General features: G+C 38.3%; 1 protein-coding gene across 1 annotated transcript in view; it reads left to right on the top strand.

Moving 5' to 3' along the window:
* Nucleotides 1-15,362, top strand: part of PRTG (protogenin) — a 129,080-nt gene that overhangs the window by 28,091 nt on the left and 85,627 nt on the right. The window lies entirely within an intron of this gene.

Raw genomic sequence — 15,362 nt, 5'->3', positions numbered from 1 at the left:
AAAGTATCCGTTAGGGCTTGGAGTTGCCCTGAGGTCACTTTTACAAATGCTTCACATACTCTCAAGGCCCCATGTCTGCTCAGAGCTTCACGCTCCTGCTTTTAGGGATAAGGATTCCTGATTCTTCATTAAGGGAATTCCTAATAGTCTGATACCTCTGTTTATAGAATCAATGACTCAATCAAATGAAAAACACAGTTGGGATTATCTAAGGAGAGTATTATATCCCCGGAGGCAAGTGGAAAATATCCTGATTAGCCTGAAAATTCAGATTTACTTTTTAAGGATTTTGTCATAGATGTGGTAGAAACTGATTCATTAGGCAAGGACACAAATGAGAAAGCTTTGGCACTGAGGTCTTTGGATGATAATATTTTGTTTCAGTCTATAGACTGTCATTGTAGCCTTAATTAAACAATAGATACATTACTTTGAAAAGTTCCTTTTGGAATAATATGAATATATGATGGTTGATTATTTATTAAATGATTTTGGTGGTAGAGAGTATGAAAAGTATTTTTATTTGAATAAAGAAGAAATAATTTATTATATTTTCTGATTATATTCAGTATCATTATTAGAGTATTTTATCTGTATATGTGTAAAGCTCTATAAAGAGCTGCTGTATAAAATTCTGCTAAGAAGTTAAAGAACTCTAAACTCCTTGTGGGATTACCCTTTGACTTCATTAAACTGAGGTTTTTAAGGATTGTTCTCAAATTTTAACTTTAGCAACATCAAACGATGTTTATTTCTTTAAGAAGCTGCTCAATTTTGATGCAAAAATAGCATTTTTAGGTAGAAAAAATAAAGTGTATCATCTCTTACAGCTATTTTGTATATGTTTATTTTTTAAATGTAAGTGGTTAAGAGAGTTGTGTAGGCACAATCTGGACTAGATTATGACATCTGAAATAATTAAAAGTACTTTGAGCTTATTTGATGCATAAGGAGGGGAAATAGTGTTCACTTAGAAACTTAACCTCATCTGAAGCTCTTTCTCTATTTAAAAAAAAAATAAAAAGGATAAGGATGCCAGGCGTGGTGGCTCACACTTGTAATCCCAACACTTTGGGAAGCTGAGGCAGAAGGATCCCTTGAGGCCAAGAGTTTAAGATCAGCCTGGACAACATAGTGACACCTCCTCACTACAAAAAATGTTTTAAAAACTAGCGGGGGTGGGGTGGGGGGAGGGGGTGGGGGTGCACATTTGTAGTCCCAGCTACCCGGGAGACTGAGATGAGAGAATCACTTAACTCCAGGAGTTCCAGGCTGCAGTTGAGCTATGGTATCACCACTGCACTCCAGCCTGGGCAACAGAGCAAGACCCTGTGATAGAAAGATAGAGGGTGGGCGTGGGGGAGGAGAGAGAGAGAGAGACAGACAGACAGATAGAAAATAAAACGATGACTACTTCTCGGGGTGTTACAGTGAGTTCATGCTTTTGTATAATCTGCAATGATAGGTAAAATATTAAAACAGAAAGCTAAACCTAGTTTGAAAACGAGAGAAGTATCTGTGAGGACCAGAACAGAAATGTACAGGGTTAAGTACCTGAAGTTTTAGGCCTAGCTCTACTTCTGGATGGGGAAAGATTTTAAAATATTTCACAGAAAGCCTAAACCATGAAGAAAAAAATTAATAAATTTTATTAAGTTAAAACAAATATTTAAACTTCTGAATTTCAGAAAGACAGTGTAAACCAGCAATGTAACAACAAGACAAGCTGGGGTAAGAGACATGCAGCGAATCTAAATGACAAAGGATTAGTAACCAAAAGATGAACTCATACAAATCAATAAAAAAGAAGCAAACATCCTAGAACAAAAATAGCATTTCAAAGAAGGGAAAACATAAAATGCTTATCAACATGAAACTATGCTTAGTTCACTTGTAATCAGGGAAAAAAGATACTATTTTTACATCCAGTAGATTGACAAAAATTATAACACCTGTGATTTCCAAATGATGGCAAAGAAAGCTATTGGAAATCTAAACTGGTAGAACTATTTTAGAGAGTAATTTGGCAATATTGGGAAAAATTGAAAATATATGTAACCTTTTCATGTCTAGGCATATAGCATAGAAAAACTCTTGCCCATGCACGTAAGCAGGTGCATACAAGAATGCTCCTCGAAGCAGCTTTTGCAATAAAGGGAAGTTGGAAGCAACTTACATGTCTGTCGATAAGAAATTGTCTAATAAATCGTGGGATGCTACATATAGTTAAATGAGCTAATTAAAATGATTAACTAGATTTACGTATAGTGTGGATAAGTGGCAAAAAGTGTTGAGCATTTTACAAAACAAATAGAGTATGATACCATTTGTATGTAGATAGAAACTATGCAGAACAGTATTTTGTTTGTGAATACACAGGTATTACTAAAAGTACAAAATAGTCCTTATAAACACCAAGTTCAAAATAGTGGTTGTTTCTGGTGAAGGAAGGAAGATCAGATCAGAGAGGGGTGTACAAGGGATTTTAACCAAATCTCTATAGTGTTTTATGTTCTTTTTTTAAAATTCTGGAACAAATATTGCAAAGTGCTATTTATTATTTGATAAAGTTGGGTGGAATATACCTAAGTATTAGACTACTCATTCTTCTGCATGTTTGAAATAGTTCGGTTAAACAGTTTTTACATGAGTGGTCTAAAATACATTTACCTATTTTGTCAGACATAAAATGTGTTATTAGTGACCTTCTGAAATTAAATATCTTATACATTATAATTTTTTTGTTTGCTTGAGTTATTGGACAGCTTTACATTTTATCTTAACTGTCTTTTTGCTAGTTTTCTTCCAAATCTTGTAAATAACTGAATTTGCATGAAGTTGTTGATCAAAAAGGATACTCATAATCTGAAATAACATTTCTCTGGGCATATGTTGAAAAATTAAAGCTGTGTCTGTACTTGGCACTAAATTGTTTTAAGTTGATTCATCATGGCCTTTGAGATATCAATCAGATTACCACATGGTTAATTCAATTTGGGAGGCAGCACAATTATAATAACCAGATCATGCACCATTATTTTGGTTGTCTTAGTGATCAAATTGGATGAACAATTAGGGACTGAATCAGCTGCTTTTCAGTTTGCTATAGTAATAACCAAAGAAATCCAATCCACCTGAGATTTATGGGTTTGGCTGAAACACATAGGCAAAACAGCTCTCTGAAAAATCTTTGCTGGCATAGAAAACAAGCCTCTGTCTCCACAGACTAAAGCTATTATTTGAGACAGGGGTCTTTGTCTGTCTTTGACCAGTGGTCAGTGAACTCTGACCAAGCATTTCGTTTCACCATCTTGACCAAAGTGCTGGCAATTGATTCATTAATCCTCTAGAGTTCACATTCTTATGTCAAAGACTTACCAGTGTAGAAAAAAAAAAGATTCTATGTGAGCTTATTTACTTTATTTAAAAGGCTAGGTTGCAGTTGTGTGAGGCCTGGGGATGCGATGCCTTCATTGCTTCATTTTAATTTGACCCAATTCAAGCCCTAGATCCAGAATCATTTGGCTTCTGTTTAACCATTTCAGTTCCTTCCTTGATTGCTTCCTTCTCTGAACCTCACTTGTGTAACAGTCTCCTGAGGGTTGTCATCTACTTGTGTAACTTTTTTTTTTTTATCTACATCCACATTCATTGAGCAGTTTTTAAAAATTGGGGCAATATCCTGAGAACAGAAGAGAAATTGTATCAGTTGGCTACCACTGCATAACAAATTACTCCTAAACATGGCAGCCTAAAACTGTAAGTATATATTATTGCCTACAAGCCTGTGGATCAGATGGGTGGTTCTGCTCATAAGAGCCAGGATTGGCTGATCTCAGTTGCACTTACTCATGTGTATACAATCAGCTGATAGGCTTGCTGGGGAAGGAGAATGTTGGCCGGATGATGTCACTCACATAGTTGATTGTTGGTTGGGGTGAAAGTGAAAGGAAAGATTGGACCATGTCTTTTCCCATCCAGCAGGCTATCCTGTGTTTGTTCACATGTCTTTGGCAACTTCCAGGAGAGTGGGTGGGATCACACAAGGCTCTCAAGGACCTGATATGGAATTAGCACGATCTTCTATCTCATTCTGCTGGCAAGGTCAAGGTCCGCCCAGATTCAAGAAGTGGGGAGAAACTGCAAAATTACATTGGTTTTCCAATGATCTTTACCCTTGAGGACAGCAGCTTGAGACAGAGGCAAGGTCAAGGATCAGCTGTGTAAGATGGAGAACATATTTGTAAGCTATGGTACCCAGTGAGAAGATTTGGAAGACAGAGGTTATAATTACTAAATCAAGATTACAGAGGAATAGGAAAGGATAAATAAGGTTAAATCCTTTGGGCTGGGCGCAGTGGCTCACGCCTGTAATCTCAACACTTTGGGAGGCCGAAGCAGGCGGCTCACTTGAGGTCAGGAGTTCGAGACCAGCCTGGCTAACATGGTGAAACCTCATCTCTGCTAAAAAAAAAAAAAAAATTAGCCAGGTGTGGCAGGCGCCTGTAATCCCAGCTACTTGGGAAGCTGAGGCAGGAGAGTCACTTGAACCCAGGAGGTGGAGTTTGCAGTGAGCTGAGATCATGCCATTGCACTCCAGCCCCGGTGACAAGAGCAAAACTCTGTCTCAAAAAAACAAAAAAATCAAGAAACCACATCTGCTATAAAGCCTTTTAGAGGAAGAGAGGCAAGTCCTCTCAGGGTAGGTACAAGATTTCACTTTTCCTTTTATCTCTCACCATGTCTTGGTTAAAATTTGGGGAGTTTGTGTATTTTTTATTGATAATTTAAATTATATTAATCTATATAAGTTGATCAGGAATCAAGTGAATGCAATAAAAGAAACATAACTGTTTAGCTTATAGAGAAGACCTTTAGAGGTTTCAAAAATAGAAGAATGACTTAAAAACAAAAGTATATAAACGTTCCTATAGTGAATATCCTAGACCAAGAAAACGTTAGATTCTGGGATATTATAATGTACTCGCAGCCTAAAATTTCAGAAAGTGAGGCTTTTAAAAACAACTCCAGATGCACATCTTTCAGGCATTTAAGAGAAAGCCATAAACTGAATGTGAGTAATTTAGTGGTTTGGGATTAAGAGAACACTTTTCCCTGGGGGGAAGAAAGTGCTACAAATAACAGTTTGCAAATAGACCTATTTAATTCACATAGTAGCCAATAAATTGTATGTGTATAATGAAAAATGTAGAACAACATTGCTGTAATTAAGTAGATTTATGTAAACATGAATAGTATTTTAATATTTGAGGATGAATAAACTAATGAAAATATTTGTGATTTTCAATAGGGCTTTCTGAAACTTTTAAAGGCTTTTGAAATTAACTGATTTTTATTTTTATTTTTGAAATTATAGAAGTAAAATAGTTGCCATAAATATTGCAGTAATAGAGAAAATATTAAGTGCTTAGTTCCTGTAGTAATTGTTAATGGTTGTGTATATTCTTCGGGGGCTTTTTTCTGTGCATTTACAAACATATATGCCCACATATGCCATTTTTTTTTCAGTTTTAAAAAAATGTTATTGAGGCATAATTGATGCACAGTAAGCTGCACATAATTGAAGTACACAACTTGGTGAATTTGACCTATATGTGTACCAATGAAACCATCGCCACGATGAGAACATACTCATCTCTCCCAAAAGGTACTTGATGTTTTTTAGAGTCCATCCCTCCTCCCCATCCCCAGGCAACCACTGATCTGCTTTCTGTCACTATGGATTAGTTTGCCTTTTTAGAATGTTGAAATAATATGTACTCTTGTTTGTACGGATTCTCTCATTCAGCATAAAGGTTTTGAGATTCATTCATATTGGTTCATTTTTGGTTGTTGAGTAGCATTCCATTGAATGGATATACCACAGTTTGTTTATTCACTCATTTGTTAATTTACATTAGGGCTGTTTCCAAACAGTTTGAGGCCATTACAAATAAACCTGTTAGGAATATTCATGTATAAGTCATTGTGTAAACTATGAACTAATTTCTCTTGGGTGGATACCTAAGATTAGTTGAAATGGTTGGTTTGGATAGTAAATATATATTTAGCTATTTAACTTTTTAGGAAACTGTCAAACTGTTTCCAAAGTAGTTGCAATCTCATTAAATGGATTGATCTCTCTCTCTCCTCTCTCTCTCTCTCTCTCTATATATATATATATATAAACTTTTTTTTTTTTCAACTTATCAGTGCTTTTTGTTGTGGGTCTCCCAACAGAACTGTTGGGTCATTATCATGTCCTTTTATTCATAATTACAGCCATAAAGAAATTGAACTAAACTGTTTAAAAGGTCCCATAGGGCTTTAAAAAAGTCTATAATTCTTTTTATTTTTTATTTTTTTTTTTGAGACGGAGTCTTGCTCTGTCGCCCGGGCTGGAGTGCAGTGGCCGGATCTCAGCTCACTGCAAGCTCCGCCTCCTGGGTTTACGCCATTCTCCTGCCTCAGCCTCCCGAGTAGCTGGGACTACAGGTGCCCACCACCTCGCCCGGCTAGTTTTTTGTATTTTTTTAGTAGAGACGGGGTTTCACCATGTTAGCCAGGATGGTCTCGATCTCCTGACCTTGTGATCCGCCCATCTCGGCCTCCCAAAGTGCTGGGATTACAGGCTTGAGCCACCGCGCCCGGCCTTTTTTTCTTTTTTTTTTTTTTTTGAGACAGAGTCGCACCCTGTCACCCAGGCTGGAGTGCAGTGGCGCAATTTTGGCTCACTGCAACCTCCGCCGCCTGGGTTCAAGTGATTCTTCTGCCTCAGCCTCCCTAATAGCTAAGATTACATGCACACACCACCACACCCAGCTAATGTTTTGTATTTTTAATAGAGACAGCGTTTCACTATGTTGACCAGGCTGGCCTCGAACTTCTGACTTCACATGATCTGTCTGCCTTGGCCTCCCAAAGTGCTGGGATTACAGGTTAAGTCACTATGCCCGGCCTCAAAAACCTCTCTAATTCTATTAAGTATTCGTTTTCCCAGATAACTAAGGACGTGAAAAAAGATTATATCACAGCCTCAGCAGGAATCACTTTGAAGTAACCCTGGCTAAGCCTATTTAGTAGTATTAGTCACCTTCACTACTCTGCCACCAAATTAAAATGTTCTAGAAGTGAATTGTCTTAACAGTTAGCAATGATTAGTAGAGCAGTGATTTATTCCTTTGTTATTTAGTTTGGTTTCACTTTATTTTATTTATTTATTTTTTCATTCATTCATTTATTTTTGAGACAGAGTCTTGCTCTGTAGCCCAGGCTAGAGTGCAGTGGCATGATCTCAGCTCACTGCAGACTCTGCCTCCCGGGTTCAAGTGATTCTCCTGCCTCAGCCTCCCAAGTAGCGGGGATTACAGGTGCCCGCCACCGCACCTGGTTAATTTTTGTATTTTTTAGTAGAAATGGGGTTTCACCATCTTTGCCAGGCTGGTCTTGAACTCCTGACCTCATGATCCACCTGCCTCGGCCTCCCAAAGTGCTGGGATTATAGGCATGAGCCCCTGCGCCTGGCCTGCTTTCACTTTATTTGCACCATTCATACCTGATCTGTTTTCTCTGTGTTTTCACTTGCTTTATTTCTTCTCTTGATATTTTTCCCTTTATTTTTTCCATTCCATTTTTTTCTCTTTCCCTGATTTCTAACTCTTTTGCCTCTTTTTTTCTTTTCTTTTTTTTTAAACCAGCTTACTCCACCTTTCCACAGGCATGCACAGATTGTGCTGTCTGTCAGCAAATGCTGATAGTGGGAAATGAGACTTTAATTATGTAAAGGAGTGTCCATCACAAAATAGACACGGTTGAAAAACACTGCCTTAGTGACTTCTGAGCATTGGTGTATTTCCAAATATTTTTCAACTTACCAGATCCCACTGGTGATCATTTTCTTGAAAGAAACTCAGGGTCTCTATTAAGCCCTGTGGAAAATTTGCATAAGGTGGTGAATAGAACTCTGCACAAAGTTGGGAAATCTAGCTTTACAATTGGTCCTGAATGCAGTTTTATTCATCTTTTCTGTGACATTTGTTATAAGCCATCAAAGGAAAAGTAAGTTTGTTTGGCTCTCCACTACCAAAAACAGGCATTAAAGAGCAAATTCTATCATTTAACCTCTCTGTGCTTGAATGAATGTGACACTCGACAGCCGATGAAACATGAGCTGCAAGTTTCTTTTACCCTGCTCCTATAAACTATGCATTGTTTTGATTTGGCTTATTGATCGCATTATGGAGGATTTTCTATATGGCTGTTGTTCAGAATTCTGTGCTTTTATTCTTTTGAGTGAAAGTTTGCATATAATTTGGTAAAAATTTCTAAAAGGAAGTATGCATTCCCCATTTAATACATGGTTTGTGTGCAGCCAGTATAGCCTATTTCCTACTGAAGCAATTCAAAGACCTTTAACAGGTATAGAGTATGTCATAAGAGTAAGCCATTTATGCAGCAGCTTTGGGTTGTAGAAACCCTTCAGGGAATCTGATTTTATAAATTTTATTTAAATCGCTAGTTGGATATAGTTTAGACATGATTTTGTCCTATAGAAGGTACATTCTTGGTGTTTGAGATAACCTTAAATGTTGTTCTTAACCTTAGGAGCCTTTGTATAGGCAGGGAGGTACTTTTGTAAAACACAGATATTCTCAATCATAAGAATCCAATAGCAAGTGAATCATTTAAAAACTCACATTTGGTTTTATATTCCACATCACCTTTAAATCTGATCATGTATATCTTTTACTTAAAATATTTCAGTGGCTCCCCACTGCCTTCAGAATACTACCCAAATGCTTAGAGTAGGGCTTCTCAAATTTTCAAGTCCATGCAAGTCACCTGAGCATCTTTTAAAATGCTGATGGGCATTTGGTGTAGTTCTGGGGTGGGGCCTGATAGTCTGCATTTCAAACAAGTTCTAAGATTGGTCCAAGGATGGCACTTAGAGGAGCAAAGCATTAAAATGGAAATAGGCAAAGCTCTCCATCATCTCTGCCCTGCAGTTGCATCTTTTGCCACCCTGTCTCTCCGTGTCTCTACCCTGCCTCACTCCCCCTCTGTTCTCTCTTTTTTTTTTTTTTTTTTTTGGAGAGACAAGGTTTTTACTCTGTCACCCATGCTAGAGTGTGGTGGCATGCTCATGGCTCACTGTAACATCAAACTCCTGGGCTCAAGTCATCCTTACACCTCAGCCTCCTAAGCAGCTGGGAATACAGATGTGAGCCACCATGTCCAACTAATTAAAACAACCTTTTTTTTTTTTTCTTGTAGAGACAGGGTTTCACTATGTTGCCCAGGCAGGTCTCAAACTCCTGGCTTTGAATGATACTGCCACCTCTGCCTCCCAAAGTGTTAGTCATGAGCCACTGTGCCCGGCCACCCTCTGACTTCTGCCCATACCCCAAATTCCTACCACATTTAGTTCCAGTTCTCTGAATGTGTTGTGTATTCTTATTGCTCTGTTCCTTTACCCATGTTCTACCTTCTGCCTAGACTACTCTTGATAATCCCTTGATATCCTTTCACCTTTTATCACATGTCACTGTCTTCTTGACACCATCCCCAACTCTCAGTTTTGTTTTGATGGCCGGCAGTTGTTGTAGTATCCTGTGGGTTCTACTTTTATGGAGAGACTTAACAGTGTAGTATTCTTTCCTTCGGAGTGTTTTTGTAAAGAATGGTAAGTAGAAGCTGGGTGCTATGGCTCACGCTTATAATCCCAGCACTTTGGGAGGCCAAGGTGGGCAGATCACGAGGTCAGGAGATCGAGACCAGCCTGGCTAACATGGTGAAACCCCATCTCTACTAAAAATACAAAAAAAAAAAAAAAAATTAGCTGGGCATGGTGGCACCTGCCTGTAGTCTCAGCTACTTGGGAGGCTGAGGCAGGAGAATGGTGTGAACCCGGGAGGTGGAGGTTGCAGTGAGCCGAGATCGCGCCACTGCATTGGCGACAGAGAGAGACTCCTTCTAAAAAAAAAAGAAAAAGAAGAAGAGCAAGTAGATTTATTTGGGCTAAATAATGAAGTCCATATTGGAAAGTAGTGTGGAATGTTAGATAAATAACAATACAATTAAATTGATGTTGATCAAAAATAGGTAGGAGACTGAGCACAGTGGCTTACGCCTGTAATCCCAGCACTTTCTGAGGCGGGATTATCACTTAGAGGTCAGGAGTTTGAGACCAGCCTGGCCAACGTGGTGAAACCCCAATTCTACTAAAAAAAAAAAAAAATACAAAAATTAGCTGGGTGTGGTGGGTGTGCATGTGATCCCAGCTACTTGGGAGGCTGAGGCAGGAGAATCGCTTGAACCTGGAAAGTGGAAGCTGCAATGAACTGCAGTGAAGATCGCGCCCCTGCACTCCAGAGCAGAGCGAGACCCTGTCTCACAAAAAGAATAAGTAGAAAGGGGAAGAAAAAATAGTTGACAGGAGATCCTAAAGCCCTCGCTACAAATTTTGGTGTGATGTAATAGTCAAGTGGAAGGTCAGCGAAATATTTTTGCTGCTACTTCTAGGAAAGTTTAAGGGAGAGAAAATTGGAGAAAAGGAAATTACCAGTTCTTTTTGCATGAATGTATGTGTGCTGCTGGGAGAATAGACTCACAAGGCTGGATTAGCATTACTACCGTGAGGTGCTGTGATGGACTCCTTGAGTGGGTGTTTTGTCTCTAGGGCTGCAGCTTGAAGCTAAGTTTGTTAAAGCACCGTTTGACTTCTAGGTCCATTATTTACTAATTCTGTGGCCCTGAGCAAATGGAACATATTTCCCTAACTATAAATAAAAGTAATATTATTTACCTGCTAAGGTTTTTGAGAGTATTAAACCAGTTAATGTACATACGATATATAGTAGGTTAATTCTCTCTTCTCTTCTTTAGGGCTCTGTTGTCAAGCCTAAGTTTTAAAAAGTTACAGTATTAAAAGACATCATAATGTTGTGGACAGGTAGTTCAGAAGTCGATGTCTACTTTATGAATTCATTTTAACAGGTCATCTGATATCTGTCTATATATATCCTGCTATCAATTAAATTGGCTTGCTTTTTAATTTAACAGCTATGAGAAGATGAAAGAGATAGGCATTTCTTAGTGATTGATTCCCAGTTTGTGACTTGAATGTCATGAGTAGACTAATTGATGTTATAAATTATGATTGTATAAATTTTAATGAATTGCATTGCATAATAGGCATTTACTAAATCCTGAGTGGTTATTATGTGAAAGAGAAACGTGTACTAAATACTATTGAGTGGTTGTTATGTGGAAGAGAAAGGAGAACCAAGGATTTTATAATTTGATAAAACAATATATATATAAAACGATGGAGAACAATGCTATAATGTTTATCAACAAATAATTTAATATACTGCAGCTCTTGAATTAGTTTTAAATGTCCTTGAAATAACCATTTGTAAAGCAAAAGTAATCCTAGTAGAAATATTTCTGCTGTGATTTTGATGGATTTGGTGATTTTTCTCATTATAAATTTCTACACAGATGAAGTTGCTAAGTGACATGAATTTTGTTACAAAAACCTCACTCTTCTTAATGCTTTATTGATTCTCTGTTTCTGTGACCGATGCAAAGTGTAAAATTGCATGGAATGTTCTTTCTGCACAGTTGAGCTATTAAGCAGAACTAATTCTTTATGGAATGACAACAAGGCATAAGAAAGGCATCTCTTGGATTAGGCAATATAAGGCAATCACTTGGCAAAAGGCTGAAGGGAAAGTGGTCTTGGTAAAGACAAAGCAGTGACACTTTTTTTTTTCCCCCTTGAATTCATAGGAGCCACACAAGTTGAACAGCTTTGAAGCTGGTTAATGTGGCTTACTATGCATGTTTTTTCTGTACCATTTCCTGCTTGTTTTTGCCAGCAGAGGGGCCAAGAATAATCACTTGATAAATGCATTAGCATGTCGCATACACTTCTGTGACCACACACTGTTGCTGGGAAGACAGATAATTTGAGAAGAAGAAAATCCCAGTTGGGGATGTCTTTCAAAGTGAGATCAGATTTTACTGCTAAACTAACACAAGTCTGTCTAGAGTACGAGAGTGCCATATGGAGACAGAATAGTTTTTAAAAATTTAACTCAAGTTTAAATTGAGAAGTTGAGAAAGATGTATTAGGCAAAGTGAATAGTGATTTATTTTCATTTTATCAGCTCTAGAGATGAAGACAAAGAATGTTGGTGGTAATTTTTTGACAATGTAATGATTATTGAAAACTTACTTTCCTGGACTTTACTTGTTGATGACCTGCTCCTATTTATTTTGCTGAGGTGTGTGATTTTCCTTGTTTTTAACCTCTTCCTTAAATTCCTACCAAGACAGACTCTTCCTCTTATAACATCACATTTCCACATCTCCTTCTGGTGTTCTTCATAATCTGGTCCTGGGAGCCCACCCTAGTTGCCTGTCAAGCCCCAGTTACTTCTGATTTCGTTAGGGTGGGCTCCATGATTCCAGCAGAACATAAGCTGAGGGGTAGCTGAAGAGCGCTGTACTTCAGCTGCAGATGAGGACGTTAGGAGAAGTGGTTGTGAATTCAGTATTGTAAATCTTCATTTACTGTAACTGTTTTCTCCTCTGCTTTAGAAGAGTAGAAAAATATCAGTGTGGCATAGATGCATGTACAAAAGAGTATGCTTTTATTTTAGCACTCCATAGTGATAAAATTTTTGTATTTTTGTAGTTTAATACTGAAGAAGTGCTCAGATGTTCAGCAGTCTTGGTCAAACATGAATTCCAAGAACCTGCAGCCACTCTAGAAAATCCATTTCTCACTTGAGATTCCTAGGAACAGACCAACTGGTTCTAGGACCAAATTCTGAATAATTTCAAATCTGGCCTAGTGGATTCTTTGCCACGTTAAATATGAGACTTTCCAAGGTAGGTTTAGAATGTCAGGGGACCCCGGAACTGACATGCGTCTGCAGGATATTCTGGGTCAGCAGCCTGTAAAAGGTCTGTTCCCGAATTGCAATCCTGTGTGTGCCACTGGCATCAAGAGGCAGAGGGTTAGCCTGGGCTTTTCAGGTGTATGTGTGTTTGTGTATGTGTGTGTGTTTGTGTATGTGTGTTTGCACGTGTGTCTGTAATGCTTACTGATACCAACTCTCCTAGCTTCTTCGCAGAGTTGTGACTGTTCTTTGACCATTTCCGTAGTTAGAAGAATAGGAATAGGAGGGCTCTAGGTTTCTGGCTCCTCCTGTTCCTCTAATAGTTAGAACTGGAACATAGATCCATTTCTAGTTATTAGGATAAATATTTTTGTGTGTACTTTTCATGTATAGTGTTATAAAGATAATTTAAACTTAGTTTCAGCATCTTATGGTTCTTCAGATTATTACTGTGTACACATTATACTATATGCCCTAGATGAAGGAGCTGAAGACTGAATTGAATCTATACATCCCCTAGGACAAATTTTATTTGTGTGTTTATCAGATGTCTATTGACTGCCTTTTGTATCTGTGGTACTGTGCCAGAAATAAAAAGATAAAAGACTCTATTCTGTGGATGAGAGCAGAAAGTAAAGCTGATGAAACAAATAGTGAAGCAAACAAGATATTCTAAGCTCCTGGAAGTATTAAAGGGATCTCTAGTTCTACTTGGGAAAATTAGGGCTAACTTTATAGAAGAGGTGAAGATAGTCTGTAGGAGTCAGCTTTTTAAATCTCTGTATGCTGTCTTCCTGCTTAATTTATAATTTTTCTTCTTTAACACAGGCTAGAAAATTACATAGAATCTTTTCTGTTTTTTTAAGAAGCATAGCCTTCTCGAAATTTGTTTTTTTTGGCTGGGCGCGGTGGCTCAAGCCTGTAATCCCAGCACTTTGGGAGGCCGAGACGGGCGGATCACGAGATCAGGAGATCGAGACCATCCTGGCTAACACGGTGAAACCCCGTCTCTACTAAAAAATGCAAAAAAAAAAAAAAAAAAAAACTAGCTGGGCGAGGTGGCGGGCGCCTGTAGTCCCAGCTACTCGGGAGGCTGAGGCAGGAGAATGGCGTAAACCCGGGAGGCGGAGCTTGCAGTGAGCCGAGATCCGGCCACTGCACTCCAGCCTGGGCGACAGAGCGAGACTCCGTCTCAAAAAAAAAAAAAAAAAAAAAAATTATTTTTGAAGTTTATATATAGTAAATTCTGTCTTTCAAATCTATAGTTCTGTGAATTTTAGCATATGTATAGAGTTGTGTAACCATCACTACAATCAGGATACAGAATAGTTTCATCATCCCAAAACAGTCTCTCAGGCTGTACTATATGGTCATAACCCTCTCTCTCCCCTAACTCCTAGCAGCCCATGTATTTTGCATTTTCTGGAATACCATAGAAATAGTAGAATTGTGTATTATGTAACCTTCTGTGTCTTGCTTCTTTTACTCAGCATAATGCATTTGAGATTTATTGATCTATACTGTTAAGACTTATGTATTTTGTTTTATCAGTAGTTTGCTGCCTTTTGTTGCTGAGTCGTACTTCCCTGTATGAATTTAACAGTTCATTCATTCACTACCTTTGAAGGACATTTAGGTTGTTTCCAGTTTTGAATGATTATGAATAAAGCTTTCCTGAACTGTCATACAGACTTGTGTGTGAATGTAAGTTTTTATTTATATTGAGTAAATATTTAGAGATGAGAATGCAGGGGTGTTTTTGTTTTGTTTTGTTTTGTTTTGTTTTTGAGATGAAGTCTCACTCTGTCATCCAGACTGGAGTGCAGTGGTGTGATCTCGGCTCACTGCAACCTCCACCTCCCAGGTTCAAGCAATTCTCCTGTCTCAGCCGCCCGAGTAGTTGGGATTACAGGCGCCTGCCACCATGCCCGGCTAATTTTTGTATTTTTAGTAGAGATGGCATTTTACCATCTTGGCCTGGCTGGTCTTGAACTCCTGACCTCATGATTCACCCGCTTTGGCCTCTCAAAATGCTGGGATTACAGGCGTGAACCATGACGCCCGGCCGAGAATGCAGGGTCTTATGGCAAGTATGTGTTTATGAAAAACTGCCAAGTTATTTTCCAAATTGATGGTACCAGTTTGCATCCCACCAACAAAGTATCAGTGTTCCAGGTACTCCATATCCTCACCAGAACTTGATATTGGCAGTGTTTTGGATTTGAGTCGTTCTAATAGGTGTGTGTAGTGACATCTCATTGTGGTTTTAATTTGCGTTTCCCTGTAAGTATGAGGTAGGATATCCTTTTGTGTTTCATTGCCATTCATATGTCTTCCTTGTTAAGGTATCTGTTCAACTCATTTGCCCACTTTTTATTGCATTGTTTTCTAATTATTAAGTTTTGAGCATTATGTATACATGCTGGATAACACTTTTGTCAGATATGTGAT

This window comes from Rhinopithecus roxellana, chromosome 5 (genome assembly GCF_007565055.1).
Source record: "Rhinopithecus roxellana isolate Shanxi Qingling chromosome 5, ASM756505v1, whole genome shotgun sequence".
NCBI lineage: Eukaryota > Metazoa > Chordata > Mammalia > Primates > Cercopithecidae > Rhinopithecus > Rhinopithecus roxellana.
The sequence above is the reverse complement of the archived record's forward strand: the minus strand, read 5'-3'. Positions and strand labels throughout refer to the sequence as shown.